General features: G+C 43.3%; 1 long non-coding RNA gene across 1 annotated transcript in view; it reads right to left on the reverse strand.

Annotated features, from left to right (window-relative positions):
* The window catches only part of LOC308057791, a 140,261-nt gene that overhangs the window by 60,112 nt on the left and 60,807 nt on the right, over positions 1-19,342 (reverse strand). The gene's annotated exons all lie outside the window — the stretch shown is intronic.

Genomic DNA, 19,342 nt, shown 5'->3' on the forward strand with positions numbered 1-19,342 from the left:
ATACATTATGTAAGAAACTATGGACTAAGATATTGTTTATTAAGATTTATGTTAAGCATAATGTAAAGACTAGGCGCCAGATATCCAGAATGCCTCTTGTGAAAAATAAGATAACCGCCAGATGTTGCTTGTAAAAGAGAAGATAACCGCCAGACAGAAACAAGACTGACGACCCCATATAAAGATATATGAGTAAGGGTTTAACACCTCCACTACATCCAGGATGCTGCTTGTAAAAGAGAAGATAACCGCCAGACAGAAACAAGACAGAAGACCCCATATAAAGATATATGAGTAAGGGGTTAACACCTCCACTACTTCATGAACACGAAAGTAAAGTATAAAAAAGGACTGTTTAAACTGCTCAGGGCGGCAGTTGGCGGAGCGCAGACTCCCCTGCCGTCCAGCGCTGTCTTTGCTCATATTCTACTTGCTATAATTAATAAAATTTTAATTGGATTATGATCCATTGTGGTCTCAATTTATAACAATTTCTGGTGCCGTGACTCGGATAAGGAACAGTGGGCTTTGGTCCTCCGGGGGGGCGCCCCGCGGCATTTCGCGGCCCCGCGACCAACAGCTTACTCCAACCTTACCGACGAACCTAAATTCTAGAATAATGAGCAAAGGAGAAACCGGTAAAATCCCATAAAAATTCTGTGCATGGGAGTCCGGACGAAGACGCAGGACGCGTAAGTATATTGCGAATTTGTTCGCGGGTTTTGCCGTTCGGGCGGGATTGGGTTTCCTGGAATATAACGAGTGAGAGGTTCGATATACTGAACCAAGCGAGTGTGGACTCTTAAGTACTGCGTTTCCCATCTCCCGCGAGGGACTGGGCCAGGAACAAGGGGAGCGAGTGAGTGTGTGTTTGTGGATATTCCAGAAGATGGGGGCGAAGGGCAGCAAGCCTTCGACTCCCATGGGAAGGGTACCCACTGTACCTAAGAATACCCCTCTGGCATATATCTTGGACAATTGGAGATATTTCCCTGGAACCCTAGGGAAAGATAAGCAGAAAATGATAGAATATTGTACTAAGATATGGGGAGGGAAGAAGATTTCTAAAAATGTCTTTTGGCCAGTCTATGGGTCAGAAGAAGATTGGATAAGACAGCAATTAAACCTCTGGGTTAATAATAAAAACCCCGTTTAACCCGGAGGAGAGTCAATATGCGGAGGTGTGGCTAGAAAGACCGGGAGCTAGACTTTACCCGCTGAATGAAATAAAAACTAAACAAAAGAAAAAGAAGGGAGAGTTAGACGAAACCCTTCTAACCCCCCCTCCTTACATTCCTCCTCCTGCTCCTGCAGAGGTCCCCAGAGCACCCACTCCCCCACCAGAGTCAGAACAAGAGTCTCCCCCTCTTCCTAGACGCGTAACTAGAAGTCAAAAAGGGGCAGCTCAGATGTACCCCCTAAGGGAAATGCCCATGGGGGGACCTCAACCTGTGATCGGGTATATTTCTGTGCCTCTAAATTCGGCTGACCTACGAGATTTTAAAAGGACCGAGATGGGAAACTTAATTGAGGACCCACTCGGAGTGGCAGAAAGATTAAATCAATTTTTGGGACCAAATCTTTATACTTGGGATGAGATGCAATCTATCCTTGGTCAATTATTTACTACTGAGGAAAGAGATATGATTAGACGAGCAGGAATGAGACTGTGGGATGCTCAGCATGCCCAGGGACCCCAAGCAGATATTAAATGGCCACTTCAAAAACCTAATTGGGATAACCAGGATCCGGCGCATAGAACTCATATGCAGGACCTGAGAACTATAGTAATTCAGGGGATTAGAGAAGCAGTACCCCATGGCCAAAATATCAATAAAGCATTTAATGAAATGCAAAAGAAAAATGAGAGCCCCACTGAGTGGCTGGAACGACTGAGGAAAGCCCTTCAGCTGTACTCTGGGGTAAATCCAGACGACCCTTTAGGGCAAGCACTCCTCAAAACTCAGTTTGTGGCAAAATCATGGGAAGATATCAGAAAGAAGATTGAAAAGTTAGAAGACTGGCAGAATAGAGGGTTGGATGAATTATTGAGGGAAGCTCAGAAAGTCTACGTAAGGCGGGAAGAAGAGAGCAGCAAGCGACAAATAAAAATGATAGTAGCAGCAGTCAGAGAGGATCACGAAGGGCGAACTGGTGAACACAGATCCGCTGGAACAAAACAAGGGAACGTAATAGTAAAAAAGGAACAGAGATATTGTTTCTACTGTGGAAAGAAGGGACATATAAAAAAGAATTGCAGAGAAAGGATCAGGGATGAGGAAATATTGAAAACGGAATAGGAGAGTCAGGGGCTTTATATTTTAGGGGACCGGAGTCATCATGAGCCCTTGATAAAATCAAAAATAGGACCCCATAAACAAGAGTTCACCTTTTTAGTAGACACTGGAGCTGAGAAATCAACTATTAAGCAAATACCTGAGGGATGTAAAGTTTCCCCTGAAAAAGTACAAGTAATTGGGGCAAAAGGAGAACCCTTTAAAGTAAACAAAATCAAAAATGTGGTATTCGAAACTGAAAATAAATTTGGAATGGGTGAACTCTTGCTCGTCCCTGAAGCAGAATTTAATCTGTTAGGACGAGATTTAATTGTTGAATTGCAATTAGAAATTAAAGTAAAAAATCAAGAGCTAACAGTATCTGCTTATCCTTTGACAGTGGATGATCAAAAACAAATTAACCCTGATGTCTGGTACTCTCCGGACACAATTAGTAGACTGGAAATCCCACCGATTAAAATCCAAATTTCCGAACCCCACATACCTGTGAGGGTAAAGCAATATCCCATATCCCTAGAAGGACGGAGGGGATTAAAACCAGAAATTGATCGATTGTTAGCACACGGAATCTTAGAGCCTTGTATGTCACCCTTTAACACTCCCATTCTGCCTGTAAAGAAACCAAATGGGAACTATCGGCTCGTACATGATTTAAGGGAAATAAACAAAAGAACTATCACCCGGTTCCCTGTAGTAGCAAATCCATACACCCTACTAAGTAAGCTAGGACTCCATAAATCCTGGTATAGTGTGGCTGATTTAAAGGATGCCTTTTGGGCCTGTCCACTGGCAGAAGAATGCCGTGATTATTTTGCCTTTGAATGGGAAGACATAGAGACAGGCCGTAGACAGCAATTAAGGTGGACCGTGCTCCCCCAAGGGTTCACTGAGTCCCCTAATCTGTTTGGACAGGCCCTGGAAGAGCTCTTAAAAGAATACCAGGTACAAACGGGAAACGTGCTGTTACAGTATGTAGATGATCTGCTTATAGCAGGAAATAATAAGGAGGATGTAAGAAAAGAAAGCATTCGACTCCTAAATTTTCTTGCACAAAAGGGCCTACGGGTATCGCAAGAAAAGTTACAATTTGTGGAGGAAAAAGTGAAATATTTGGGGCATTATTTGTTTAACGGCAAGAAGATATTAGATCCAGAGCGCATTAAAGGAATTCTGGAATTACCTATGCCTGTCACAAAGAGGCAAATTCGGCAGGCATTAGGGCTATTTGGGTATTGTAGGCAATGGATAGAAAACTACAGCTTTAAAGTTAAATTCTTATATGAACAACTGTCTAAAGACAAAATACCCAAGTGGACCCCTCAGGATAAAGAGCAGTTTGCCAGTCTCAAAAGGGAGCTAAGTCAAGCACCGGCTTTAAGCCTCCCAGATTTAAAGCGGCCATTCCATTTATTCGTTAACATACATGAAGGAACGGCATTCGGAGTATTAACTCAGAAATGGGCAGGACAAAAGAAACCGGTGGCATACTTATCAAAGCTGTTAGACCCTGTGAGCAGGGGTTGGCCGAGTTGTTTACAAATTATTGTTGCTGCTGCCTTATTACTTGAAGAAACGAATCGTATTACCTTTAATGGAGAAGTTGTCCTATATGCACCTCATAATATAAGGGGGGTGCTTCAACAAAAAGCAGAAAAATGGCTTACAGATAGCCGACTGCTAAAGTATGAGGGAATACTCATAGAATCTCCAAAACTATCCCTAAGGACTATCAAAGCGGTTAACCCTGCAGAATTTTTATACCCAGGGGAAAGTACTGAGTTAGTACATAATTGTCTTCAAACAATTGAACAACAGACACGCATTAGACCAGACTTAGAAGAAGAAGAACTACAATGTGGAGAAGTACTATTTATAGATGGGTCATCACGAATAGTGGAAGGTAAACGATTGTCTGGATATGCCATCATTAAATCAGAGAAAGGAGAATTTAAGACAATAGAATCGGGCCCCCTAAGTGCCAGCTGGTCGGCTCAAGCCTGTGAGCTGTATGCATTGTGGAAAGCATTAGAGTCACTGAAGGGAAAGGATGGAACTATATATACAGACTCACGCTATGCGTACGGAGTAGTACACACTTTTGGGAAAATATGGGAGGAAAGAGGATTCGTTAACTCACAGGGAAAAGAACTGATACACCCAGAATTAATTCGGCGAGTTCTGGGGGCATTAAAAATGCCAAATAAAATAGCAGTTGTACATATAAAGGGACACCAGCGAGGTACAAGTTACCAAGTTAGGGGAAATAATGCAGCTGATACAGAAGCAAAACGAGTGGCAGGCAATTATAGTACGATTTTAACTATACAACAAATACCTGTTAGTAAAAATTTGAGGTTTGAGTCTGCAGAAAAGGAAAAACTAGAACAAATGGGAGCTAAGGAACAGCATGGTAAGTATATATTGCCAGATGGGAGAGAAGTTTTACCAAAGGGTATAGCACTCGAAATATTTTCAAAAATACACAGTAAAACACACTGGGGAACCCAGGCGTTAGTTGATCATTTTAATCAACTGTTTGCCTGTATAGGTGTATATAATGTAGCAAAAGCAGTTACAGCAGCCTGTGAGACCTGTCAAAAAGTAAACCGAAACAACATGAGGCAAAAACCTCTTGGAGGACGTTCCCCAGCATACAGACCCTTTTCACACATGCAGGTGGATTTTACTGAATTACCTAGGGTAGGGCGTTACAAATATCTCTTAGTACTGGTAGATCATTTAACCCATTATGTTGAGGCTTTTTCTACCTCCAGGACAACAGCTAACCAAGTTACTAAAGTGTTACTTGAACACATTATACCTCGATATGGAGTACCTGAGGTAATCGACTCAGACAGAGGAAAACACTTTGTGTCAAAAATTGTTAAAGATCTAACAGAAAGCTTGGGTATTAAGTGGGAATACCATACGCCATGGCATCCACAAAGTTCGGGAAAAGTTGAAAGGATGAATGGGGAAATCAAAACCATTCTAACTAAATTAATGATAGAAACCAAATTATCATGGATTAAGTGCCTACCCATGGCACTATTAATTCTCAGAACTAGACCCCGAGCGGATGTGGGAATATCAGCATTCGAAATGGTGTATGGAATGCCCTATAGAATTGAAAGCCCACAAACAAATATTTTAATTCGTGATCGTGTGATTAATGAATATGTTTTACAATTAGCAGAACATCGTAACAAGCTTTGGGAACGCGGACTGATTGTGCAACGACCCCCGTTGGACTTAAAAATTCATAATCTTAAACCTGGGGACTGGGTATTGGTTAAAACGTGGAAAGAAGAAACCCTAAAACCCAATTGGGAGGGACCTTATCTTGTTTTACTTACAACAGAAACAGCTGTCCGGACTGCTGAGCGTGGATGGACTCATGCCAGTCGCATTAAAGGCCCAGTGACGAGACCCCACTGGAAAGTAATTAGTACACCAGGTGACACCAAGATAACATTGAGAAGATAAAGTTATGATAGAGATTTTACTTGATTATTTTGACGCATTACCTTTTGGTATAAAGTGTGTATTGTTGTTTATATTTGCTATAGTTATCTCGCTTTTTATCTATTATATATGGAAATGTAAGAAGTGTAATTGCTAAGCTCATGGAGCCACATGATATATGCATTTTGGATATACGAATTAGGTGTAATAATTTGAACTGCAATTGTTATCCATTTGCTTATTTTAAATGTAAGGTATGCCAGGGTAAATGGTGGACACACTGTGAATTCGGATACTCTCCGGCAGGAGTTTGCACACAGTGTTGGAAAAAATTCAAAGAGCTCTCACTAAGTGGAGACTAAAACAATTAGAGTCTAAAAAAAAAAAAAAAAAAAAAAAAAAAAAAAAATTATTCGGGAATCCCAAGAGTGGTGGGAAATTTTTGCTAAAGGAATAAACCCTCAATATTATTGTTACCACTCCAACCAGTTCCCCTTTATAGCTGAAATCTTGGCTATAAAATGCAGAAGGGAAGTACAAACCGTGTTTTGCTTTGCCCCATTAGTTAAAAGCTGCAAAGTGGGAAGCCTATATAAACAGGCAGACAGCCTGAAGCAGCTGTTCTCCTGAAGAATTCCCTTGCTGCCGTGAAGATGATACACCCCGTGGCTCGAAGCAACCGAGTCGACGGGCAAGGCAGAGGAGGAACAAACTGTGGAGAAAAGAACCAGAACAATGGGACACTAAAGCAACAATGGCCGAACTTCCCCAGGACTGGTAAAAATATACTTAAATTGGCAAAATTGATAGACACCTTTTTTCCTGGTATACTGTTAGTTTTGTTATTGATAATAACCAAAGCAAAAGGGGGAAACCCACATGAACCATTTAAGTGGGAACTAATATCTTGGGAAGGAACGAAAACAATAGCCACTTTTAGCAACCCAGGGCCACCTGAATTCGTAGTGAAACTTTGTGATTTAGTACCAATACCTTGTGAAAAAGGACCTCCATTTTATTTATGCCCGGCCTCTGGACAGCCTTACTGTCATTATCCCGGACACTATTATTGTGGTTATTGGGGATGTGAGACAATAGCCTCGGGCTGGACAGTAAAGGCTCCTGATAAATATATAAAAGCAACCTGGACTCCTAACGGATGTGTACCTGAACAAACAGGTGTAGATCTTACAGGTCTGCGTGACGTGGATTATGTAGCTCCACGTAACAAGAAAGTCTGTACTCACATCAAATTTCAAGTATTGCATCCCCTAGAAGACGAATGGTTGGTAGGACGAACATGGGGAATACGTGTCTATGCAGGAATTCCTAAAGATTGGGGAGGGCATTTTCTCATAAGAAAAATTAAAATACCACATGATTCACTCCCTGTTGGGCCGAATAAAGTATTGAATTCACCCACTTTTCCTAAGAAAAAGATTGTCCCCACAAGTGTTACAACCACTCGTCCAAATTCCCTATCAGTAACAGATAGAACAACTAATGACACAGTGACTGAGTCCTCTTTAGTTAGGGATTCAGGAGTGTCAGAATCCAAAGACCCCTTATGGGATTTAATGCAAGCCTCTTATCGTACCCTTAATGAAAGCAAACCAAATTTAACTAAGGAATGCTGGTTATGTTACAATGTTAGACCACCATATTTTGAGGCAATCGGAATACCAGATAGGATTCAATGGTCTAGTGGTTCAAACCCACAAGAATGTCCATGGGATGACCAGAAGAACCATACGCAAGGAATTACTATTCAATTAGTAACAGGTCAAGGAAAATGTATAGGTACAGTGCCCGAAAAATATCAGTCTTTGTGTAATCAAACAATCACTAAAGTTAACATAAAGAAACATAAGAATCAAAATGACAAATGGGCTATCCCGACACCAGGAGCTAAATGGGTTTGTTCAGACATCGGAGTAACGCCTTGCCTATCCCTAAACGTGTTTAATCAATCTCAGTTTTGTGTACAGGTGATTATTGTTCCTCGTCTGATCTATCACACCTCTGAGGAGGTGTTACGCCACTTTGAAGGAGTCCTGAATAGACAAAAACGAGAGCCAATTACAGTGGTAACCCTAGCTACACTGCTGATAGCGGGCGGAGTTGGAGCAGGTACAGGCATAGCCTCCCTAGTAAAAGGTCAGGAATTACAAAGTTTGCAGATGGCTGTAGATGAGGATTTAGCAAAAATAGAACAATCTATCCAAAATTTAGCCACTTCAGTAAAGTCTTTATCAGAAGCAGTGCTGCAAAATAGAAGAGGATTAGATCTATTGTTTTTAAAGGAAGGAGGGTTATGTGTAGCTCTCAATGAAGAATGTTGTTCTTTTGCTGACCATACGGGATTAGTCCAGGACACCATGTCTGAACTCCGGAAAAGGTTAGATCAACGTAAGAAAGATCGTGAGGTGAGCAGGTCATGGTATGAAAACTGGTTTAATGTTTCACCTTGGCTAACTACTTTGTTGTCTGCTTTAGCAGGACCGCTTATTATATTGATTCTGGGACTTATATTTGGGCCTTGTATATTACGCTATATTTTACACTTTATTAGAGAACGATTTGACATAGCTAAATTGCTTATTTTAACTATGAAGTCTAGGGAAAAATATAAGAGTGTATCTATTAATGAGGATGAAGATTGTTGCGAATGTGTTATGCCACGTGAAAATTGTGCCTATTGTAATTGTGAGGTATTACCTTGTGAGTGTTATGATAAATGTTGGGATTGTGGAAAAAGGTTTATTTGCAGTGCCGAGAATGAAAGTAGTGTCTAATAAACAATAATAGGATAAAAAGAAAAAGGGGGGATTGTAAGAAACTATGGACTAAGATATTGTTTATTAAGATTTATGTTAAGCATAATGTAAAGACTAGGCGCCAGATATCCAGGATGCCTCTTGTGAAAAATAAGATAACCGCCAGATGTCCAGGATGCTGCTTGTAAAAGAGAAGATAACCGCCAGACAGAAACAAGACAGACGACCCCATATAAAGATATAGGAGTAAGGGGTTAACACCTCCACTACATCCAGGATGCTGCTTGTAAAAGAGAAGATAACCGCCAGACAGAAACAAGACAGACAACCCCATATAAAGATATATGAGTAAGGGGTTAACACCTCCACTACTTCATGAACACGAAAGTAAAGTATAAAAAAGGACTGTTTAAACTGCTCAGGGCGGCAGCTGGCGGAGCGCAGATTCCCCTGCCGTCCAGCGCTGTCTTTGCTCATATTCTACTTGCTATAATTAATAAAATTTTAATTGGATTATGATCAATTGTGGTCTCAATTTATAACACATTACATAGCTCTCTCTCTTATCCCAAGGCGTCCAAACCTTACAGTCAGGGCATTCAATTTCTTGTCGCCACCATACATATAATAATTCTTTACACCATATACACTTTAAAACATACAGAGGTTCACATTCACCCCTCGGATGTTCAAGACAATAACCACATACCAACATTTGTAATATACTGAATACAGAAATGTTCTCACATTTCCAGCATAAATGAGTATAACAATTATTAATAACCTTGTAATTATTAATTAAAAGGCCACTTTTCTCCACATTCCAACTTATAAAGCGGCCACCATTTTACAATATTTTATCAATGTTTTTCTATTCACATTTCCACCAGCGGATCCTCCAATATCCCTCCAGTGACTCAAAACACATCCTAACGGGCTTTTCTTTAAAATCCCACCACTCTGTTTTCTTCCCATTTTTCCAGCTTACACTCACAGAACACACTTATCACTTACAGAATTTCTACTTACAAAATGCAACACACAGGTATCTTTCTACAACAACACCAAGAGCTCACTATTATTATCAAAAATATAGCCAAAATCACAGTAACAATTATCAAAGTCAAATTCCACATTCCATAAATCCGGTAACCAAAATAAGCAACACTGCAGCAAATAAGCTTGAAACAATGAATATTCCATTAACGCCTATACATATTCATTACCTGAACCCGCCTACCCTCGCTTCGTATGCTAATTAGCTTATCAGTCTTTCACGCTTGTGCAGATTCTTCCAAAAATTGTGGGCCGGGGTCTTTAGAATATAACAATTATTAATAACCTTGTAATTATTAATTAAAAGGCCACTTTTCTCCACATTCCAGCTTACACTCACAGAACACACTTATCACTTACAGAATTACTACTTACAAAATGCAACACACAGGTATCTTTCTACAGCAACACCAAGAGCTCACTATTATTATAAAAAATATAGCCAAAATCACAGTAACAATTAGGGTACTGCTTCTCTAATCCCCTGAATTACTATAGTTCTCAGGTCCTGCATATGAGTTCTATGCGCCGGATCCTGATTATCCCAATTAGGTCTTTGGAGTGGCCATTTAATATCTGCTTGGGGTCCCTGGGTTTCCTCGGTAGTAAATAATTGACAAAGGATAGATTGCATCTTATCCCAAGTATAAAGGTTTGGTCCCAGAAATTGATCTAATCTTTCTGCCACTCCGAGTGGGTCCTCAATTAAGTTTCCCATCTCGGTCCTTTTAAAATCTCGTAGGTCAGCCGAATTTAGAGGCACAGAAATATATCCGATCATAGGTTGAGGTCCCCCCCCATGGGCTTTTCTCTTAGGGGGTATATTTGAGCTGCCCCTTTTTGACTTCCAGTTACGCGTCTAGGAAGAGAGGGAGAGACCCTTGTTCCGACTCTGGTGGGGGAGTGGGTGCTCTGGGGACCTCTGCAGGAGCAGGAGGAGGAATGTAAGGAGGGGGGGTTAGAAGGGTTTCGTCTAACTCTCCCTTCTTTTTCTTTTGTTTAGTTTTTTTATTTCATTCAGCGGGTAAAGTCTAGCTCCCGTTTTTTTAGCCACACCTCCGCATATTGACTCTCCTCCGGGTTAAGGGGTTTTTTTATTATTAACCCAGAGGTTTAATTGCTGTCTTACCCAATCTTCTTCTGACCCATAGACTGGCCCAAAGACATTTTTAGAAATCTTCTTCCCTCCCCATATCTTAGTACAATATTCTATCACTTTCTGCTTATCTTTCCCTAGGGTTCCAGGGAAATATCTCCAATTGTCCAAGATATATGCCAGAGGGGTATTCTTAGGTACAGTGGGTACCCTTCCCATGGGAGTCGAAGGCTTGCTGCCCTTCGCCCCCATCTTCTGGAATATCCACAAACATACACTCACTCGCTCCCCTTTTTCCTGGCCCAGTCCCTCGCGGGAGATGGGAGACGCAGTACTTAAGAGTCCACACTCGCTTGGTTCAGTATATCGAACCTCTCATTCGTTATATTCCAGGAAACCCAATCCCGCCCGAACGGCAAACCTTGCGAACAAATTCGCAATATACTTACGCGTCCTGCGTCTTCGTCCAGACTCCCGTGCACAGAATTTTTATGGGATTTTACCGGTTTCTCCTTTGCTCATTATTCTAGAATTTAGGTTCGTCGGTAAGGTTGGAGTAAGCTGTTGGTCGCGGGGCCGCGAAATGTCGCGGGGCGCCTCCCCGGAGGACCAAAGCCCACTGTTCCTTATCCGAGTCACGGCACCAGAAATTGTTATAAATTGAGACCACAATGGATCATAATCCAATTAAAATTTTATTAATTATAGCAAGTAGAATATGAGCAAAGACAGCGCTGGACGGCAGGGGAGTCTGCGCTCCGCCAACTGCCGCCCTGAGCAGTTTAAACAGTCCTTTTTTATACTTTTTACTTTCGTGTTTATGAAGTAGTGGAGGTGTTAACCCCTTACTCATATATCTTTATATGGGGTAGTCTGTCTTGTTTCTGTCTGGCGGTTATCTTCTCTTTTACAAGCAGCATCCTGGACATCTGGCGGTTATCTTATTTTTCACAAGAGGCATCCTGGATATCTGGCGCCTAGTCTTTACATTATGCTTAACATAAATCTTAATAAACAATATCCTAGTCCATAGTTTCTTACAAACAGTATCGTCTTCTTTTGGATTAACATTATACATAGGTGGAAGGGCACACCAAACAAGAACTGGTTCAGTCAAAAAGTTCGAAACATAGCATGCCTTCTCTGAACATACCTCTGGGGTCATTCCCTTCATTCCCTCTTTTTTTATGCAAAGAGAAACACTTTTACCATAACAGAGAAGCCCCTAGAAGCCCCTATTTACATCTCTGAGCCCGGACACAAACCACAGCTGTGTGCTCCACCATGCTCAGGGCAGGAATCATTCATACCGTTACACAGCTATGTATCTCTACAAGCGTGCAGACACCTATTAAACACTAGATAACCATGTTTATCTTTCCTATTCTCCTTCACAATACCTAGCTGTTCTCTCATCTCTTGTTAGGTCAAAATATTCTCCAGTTTCCTCTCCTAGCTCTCTCTTCAGACATTCTCTAACCTCTTTTTTGCTTGTTAATTGCGAGGAGGCAAAGGGGGTGTGTAGCTGGGTGACCATGACCTGCTTTATGTTACAGTCAACTAAACACTGAATACAGAAAAAAAAACCCCGTATGGGAGACATAAGGCAAACATCAATAAGGTGGTTAAAGATAATTATAATAAATCCTGTAATACTTTTGAGTCATGACCCAAAGTTTCCCAGCCGTGAGAAGAGACCAAAGGCATCCCGCCCCTGGCTCTGTTGCAGATCTTTGTTTTAAGGCTTTTGAGTTTTGTATACTTTTGTAAATTAATTCACAGTGATCACTCAGATTCACGTAACACATCCTATCAAAGTCTTCACACTTGTGTCCCTGTGCTAATAATAAAAATCAATAGCAACTCGGTTCTGTAGCAACGTATGATGGACAGAATCAACATCTGTTAATAAGCCAGAAAAAAAAAATAGTATTTGTAGTATTACTTTGTTTAGCAAGCTAGCAGCCTAATTTACTAAGCAAGTTAAAAGCGTGTACTATTCTTACAGAAGAGATTAGAGAAGCAAAAATCTGTTATGCTGCATTCCAGAACTCAGCCTGAGAATTACAGTCTGCTGTGAGCTCTGCGTTACAACCATTTGACACATGTTGGGGTTGCGGTTGTGAAAGTTGCCTGTTTACAATTTTCATTGACATTATCACAGCTAGTTGTTTTAAAAGCAACCCTTGAGCTTCCTGATGTTCAACTTGCTGCAAAATATTCTGAAGCCAATCAATCAAGTTAGTATTAAAGTTAGTGACTCTCTAGGACCCGGCAAGACTGTGGCAAGACTCCCGCATCCGGACTGCCTTAATAGCCATTCCTTCATTTGCAAACAGTTGTCCCTGGGATACCTTGCCTGAGTCACAGAATCGGGACAGTTATTTTCTCCAGCCAACTGCTCATAGTTAACAGCAATTCCCCGATTAAGGTTTTCAGTGAAGGCCACTACACATAGCTCACAAAAATCAGATAACCACATCATATACTGTATCAGTTAGTACCATACAAAGCAATGACTTCCAATCATGCAGTGTGAGTGTATAAGGCTCTGCCATCACTTCAAGAAGGAACATAGCAAATGTATTATGAATCCTCCCTTCCCGCACTGCTTTGCTTAACTCTTTAACAGCCTCGTATTGCACAGGCTGCCACTCTGCAGGTTGATTTGTCTGACAAAATACTGAACATGCCATAGCGACTCCCAAAACCCATCACTGAAGTGTTTCCCACTTGCATTCCTGTCACCAATCCCTCAGACTCCCTTTCACCCTCCCCAAAAATACAATCAATGCATCAGGAGAGACAAGGGGGTGGGGGAAAGGTCTAGCTCCTTTTCCAGATCTATAGGACCTGGATCAAAAGGTTTATCAGTGTCAATGGAATCATTGTCCGAGTTGTCCTGTTCCCGTGCTTGGTCCTGTGTTGTGAGGGTCGCTGCAATCAGTGACAGAAGCTTTGGGGGCAGAGGAGGTGTGGACGGAATCGCCATCACTGACGGTGTCTTGAGAAGAGTCGCGCTGTCGGTGGAATTTACAGCTTCCTCTGGTTTAGCACCGTTAGTAGAATTAGTCCACACTTGGCAAAGAGTAGTCAGAATTTTCCACCAAGATGCTAAATGCATTCCCGACACGGAGCTCCCCTCCGCGGCAGCATCATACAATTGGCTGCTGTATGTACACACTTTCATTCTTTCAAAGTCTCTAAAGTTTCTTGGCTGCTCACCTGTCTCGATGAATACAGGTGTTATCCTCGGGGTTTAGGTTGTCCGCCTGGTCCAGCCAGCCAGACGATCGTTCAGCCAAGCCGTCTCCTCCGGAACGCAGCCCTCTTCCACGAGCTGTCTTTTTTATCAACCAGCTCCGTCCTTATTCTTCCAAGGCTTCGGAACACCACCATAGGGGTCACCATTTGAGGAGACTGAGGCACGGACTCCCGGATCTGACTAGAAGACCCTTCATGAGTCCATATACGTCTCTTTCTGGGGACGAAGCCTGATTCCCCGTTACGGATTTCCCACAGCTCACCTCTCAACTCCGGAGGGATTTCAGGCCGGCTCCTGCTTCCTTTCAGCAGATCATTCAAAGTTCTGTGGGATTTGCTGCATGTCGCTCAGATAGGCGATTCGAGAGCCCTTCACGTCAGATCCTTAAACGCATCACGTCGGGGTCACCAATTTGCGGCAAATGAAGAGACGGGACGCAGCTTGATGCAAGCAAATGTCAATTTATTGTACAGAAGCACGAGGTTTTATACACTTTCAGAAGCTGCGCGTTTTAAACAGATTGGTTCTTGAAGCTAAGCATTGCATACTAGGCAATCCCTGATTGGTGGTTAGCTGCCATCAATTAACAGCAAGGTGTTACCTTTCCTTGGCGCCATCCATCTCCCACTCCCCTGTGCTCTGCAAACATGCCTCATCATGTTAATTGTTGTCTAGACAAGCTCGAGCACATTCCCCTCAGCTAACCGATTGCCACGCATGGTCCTAGTTTCCAGACCGCTCCTGCATGTAACAAAGTATTATAATCCAATGTTCCATTAAATGGCCACTTAACTTCGCCCTCTAACTTATACAATGGCCACCACTGATTACAATATTTAATGAGGGTCTTTTTACTTTCTGTGCTTCCCTTCCCAACAATATCCTTCCAATGGGCGAGTATACAACCCAGAGGACTCTTTTTTAGTATCCCTCTTTGGGTGTTACCCATTTTCAATATACTCTTAAGGAATTTAAACTGACTTTTAAATTCTCTTTTCACGCCTGTCAGCCACACTCTCACTTATTCTCACTCAATTCCACTCTCACGGACGTCCATGCACTCAGAGAAAATCACACACACATCACTTCACACAAACACTATGGTTCGACAAATTCAAATCGGTAGTCTATTCCAAATGCCTTATTGCCATAACCAAAATCAATACCAAAAGAAATCTAACATAGCATCGCTCCAGTTAACAACCTTTTAGCAGCTGGAAATATTTTGTGAATTACCAGAGGTCCGCTTACCCCTCTCCTGCTTCTCCTGGTTACCTCGAACTCAGTCGATCTATCCCCGAGATCGCTACCGGCCGCTCTATCGGCCAGCGAGTTTCCCAATTGCAGTCCCAAACCCTATAGGTACCCAACCCACGGGCACTATGCTGCACGCCAGACGTCTCTGCGCGATTTATCAGCAGCCCCGAATGTGCGTACGCTTAAGTCCCTTCGTTAAACATACCGTTAAATCCGCAGCTTCAAGAGGCTGTTGTCCACTCCCGCGGTGATCGGCCGGCAGCGGAGACTCCTCCGAGTAAAATGCTCGGGGCGCGCCTAGGAGCATCCGCTCCGCAGTCGGTCCCGCAGCCGAGTGGAGATCCTCCTGGCTGGCTCGCCAGAACTGACGTGCGGAAAGCAGACTCCACAATCAGTAAGATTGTGAAGTAGGTATGATTATTCAGCGCTGGGCAGCACGGGGGGTAGTCCCGCCAAAACCGTGTGCGCCTGACATGAAAACTTGCTCTGTTTTTATAAGGCATCTCATTACATATTCATAATGTGTTGCAATGCGCCTATACATATGCATTACCTATCCCCGCTTCGTATTAAAATTAGTTCTGCGAGCCATTTCCGTATTTTTTTCTCGACTGAGTTTGCGCAGTGTTCCCTGGTGGTGGTCGTCAGGGGTCCTGAGGATGAAGGCAGGCGAGTCTTCCTCATGACCTCCCACATCTGGCGCAGGCTCAGTAACGTCCTGGTTTTTGTCCAAACCGCAGAACTGGCTTTGGCTTGTTCTTGCAAGGTTGTAATTGTTCTTTTGACTTATATGGTCATAAAGCTGGACTTATAAGGTCATAAGGCTCTTTACTCCCGTATACCTTATCACAACACCCAAATAAACCATGTAAGATCTGGCAAACAGCTAAGCAGACTATTATAATCGTTAAAACTTTACCCTAAACGGCCAAGCAGACTATCATTACCCTAAACAGCTAAGCAGACTATCATAATAATCGTTAAACTTTACTCTATCTCTTAACCCCCTTCTCTCTCAGACAGGTCGAGGAAAGGAGCACTTGTTCTTTACAGAGGATGAAGTAGCAGAAATAAATGTGTAAATAGGCATGACCATTAGGCCATTAGGGGTGTTTCTATGGGTATGTCTGCTATGCCCAGAATGGTGTAAGAACAGTAATCCGCTTTGCAAATTTGGCTGTATGACCATATCACTATGTTTAGAGGTGCAGGCATCAATAGATGCAAGTGTTTTCACAGAATTAAGAAAACCATCTTGTCCATGCAGTCCAGCCATAAATGATGCACAGAACAACAAATGATAGAAAAAAAATGTATTTTCAGATGCATATGAGTAAATAGAGTATTCTGTGCTGTCCTGCACACGCATGTGTGTACATGTATTCGTAGCCAGTGAGTCGTGGCTCCTAAGCCTGATTTAAAAACTGAATGAGTTCATTATAATCCCCTCCCCCCCCAAAAAAAAAAATAAAATATCTGAGGAATCAATCTAATCTGCTTTACTAAATAAACGTATGAAAATGCTTACCAGGGATAAACCTGGGGACTCTACATATTTCTCTCTTTTTCCTCCAACAGAATGAAATCACCTTTGAGACAATAAAGGAGTTGGAAGAGGAGCCAGTGTGTCCCATTCAGTGTTCTCTGTGTATCTGCGTGCACCGCTTCCCCTGTTTGGTTTCTGATCTAGACGGGAAGGACAGGGAGGGTGTAAGGACACTGCAACTCTCTCTCCAGAAGATTGGCTTTTGTGCTGGCTTCAGGCAGTTCTGAGCTCTTTGGGGCTTAAATCTCCCAGAATGGGTGTGATGTTGAGTTGTCTACTCCAGGGCAAATGGAGAGGAGGAGGGGCGCCTGGAGGGAGGACCACTGGCTCAGGGGACACCCTGAGCATCAGAAGTTGTTGGAACCACTGATGACTAGAGCTGTGACCAGGGGGGACCTCTCAGATTTCTCTGCATGTGGTACCCCAGTTGCTGGGACATACATTAAGCAGAGATTGTGCGGTGTGGTGGGAGGGTGACTTGGTTTGCAAAGGGGGAGCTCAGGCCAAACCCCTGCCAGGCAGGTAGAACTGCAGATCCTCCCTGTGCTTCGCGTTCACCTTGCCTATGACAACGTGCCACAGAAAAGCTGAGCACAGCCCTTTGCTGACGCCCAGCAGCTTGTGCTCCCTGCTGTGCCCCTCTGAAATGTTTTGGTTGATCGTCATTTCATGGAGAGCTCTATTGTCCCCGCAGCCAGGGCTACTGCAGCAGTAGCAAACCAGGGCTTCTAGTTACTCCCTGACACCTGCCTTCCTCCCCCTCTGCATCTCCCCAGCTCTCGCAGAGGAGGGGTTGCCAGTGGTGCCTTCTTCAGGCAGGGCACGTCTGCAGCTTCCATTGAATACCCTCCTTTCCTTTGAAAGCCCTGCCTCCTTCTGGCGGGTGGGGTTTGCTCATTTCCATGGGCGCTTTTGCAGGTGGTGGTGACATGGGAAGGAAAGGGACATACAGTGCTGGAGGTAAAGAGCCGCTGCGCGTCTGTTTACACTGTGTTTGTACAGCTGAGGTGGATACAAATCGGGGGTGGCTTTGCTGGAGAACTTTGCCAGGGATATAACTGACCGCCTGTTTGGGAGTCCCAGAGCAGCACGTTCGGTACCAGGAGATCGCTGCACTGCCTGCCCTTGCCGTTGCTCTTGCGCATGCGGCAGTAAATACCTCCTCTGCACAAAACTGAGTCCGGGTAGAGTCCACGGAGACAGTTTTGGTAAGAATCCCAGGTGCTGCAGAAAAGCAGTCTGAGGTCTCAGCTGAGCTGTACTGCTTCAGAAGGGAGATTAGCCATAGATAGGTACGTGCTTTCTTTCTCAAAGAGGGGAAGGATGGTGTGGGATAGTCCTTTGCTCGGTGGTCCTGTGGGCATGTGTACTGGAGAGGAGCCATCACAGGCCACCTCTTCCTGAGCAAGCCACCACTGTGGGAGGCACTGAGATGCTCAGCAGAGGCAGTTTAGGAGCGACAGGGGTGGTCTGTCCTGCTGCTTGGAGGTAATCCCCTCCATACAACCCTGAGATGCAACGTACCCAGCTAGAAGGAATCCCAGTAGAGGTGGACAAAAAGATGAACACGTGCAGGTATTGCTCCCCAGCAACATGAGAAAAAATTCATCAGCAGTACATACCCTGGCATGTATCCGTTCATATGGAAGGTGAATATTTATGGTTTTTAGTGTAAGTCAAAAGTTGTTGGACAGTCTGGTTTGCCTTGGAACGAAACCATACAACTAAATTTCGCGAAGCAACCCGTGTTTCAAATCCGTGGACAAGGTGAAATGCCATGTGCATGAGAGCGTTTCTCATCAGCGCGGATCTTTGCTGTCTCTAAAGCAGTGCAGGCTGGGGCTGTGGGTGCTACTGGAGATACACAGCCCGCCTGCACTGCAGGAAGGTCATTCTGGTCTGACTGTCAGATGGAGCTGTATGTTGTACAATATTGTACGTGTTGTGCCAAGCTTTCTGCAGGTAAAGAAAGAAGCAGTCATGTGTTTGACAACAGCAATCATAGGTGATGCTGTGAAGAAATTCAGGGAAAATCTGCGGTGCATGGGATTTTGACTACAACCAAGCTGTAGTTCTGACTTGTCTTGGTCACTTTAATTAGTAATGTGTCATTAATTTAAAAATAACCGGTGCAGTTAAAGAGCATGGGTGTTGGTCAGAAATGCCTGGTTTCTCATGTGTAAATTCAGCAAGTCAGACGCACTGATGCAAGTGCCTGGATGAATCGGTAAAACAGGGCTGGGCTAGCCAGGGTTGGCACGGGCAGCGTGTGCAACATGTAGTTGTTTAGGCAATAGCTCTAATTCAGAGTTATGATGGAGGTGCTGAATGTGCTTGGTTTTGAAAGCACGCAGTGTTCGTTAGCTTCAATGGAAACTGCAGGATCCTGCTGTCCAAATCAATGAAACTGTGAGATACAATCCACTGTTCAGGAAAGTCAGAATATGTTTTTAAGGAAGTCTCTGTTGGTAGGTAAAACCGCTGCTGAAGCGATAGCAGCGATGGAGCGTGTGTAAAAGAGCCTAGGGAGACCTGCAGCCTTCTGGAGCCAGGCAGAGTATTTCCTGTTCACTTTAGCTGTTG

Source organism: Falco punctatus, assembly GCF_963210335.1.
Source record: "Falco punctatus genome assembly, contig: scaffold_34, whole genome shotgun sequence".
Classification (NCBI taxonomy): domain Eukaryota; kingdom Metazoa; phylum Chordata; class Aves; order Falconiformes; family Falconidae; genus Falco; species Falco punctatus.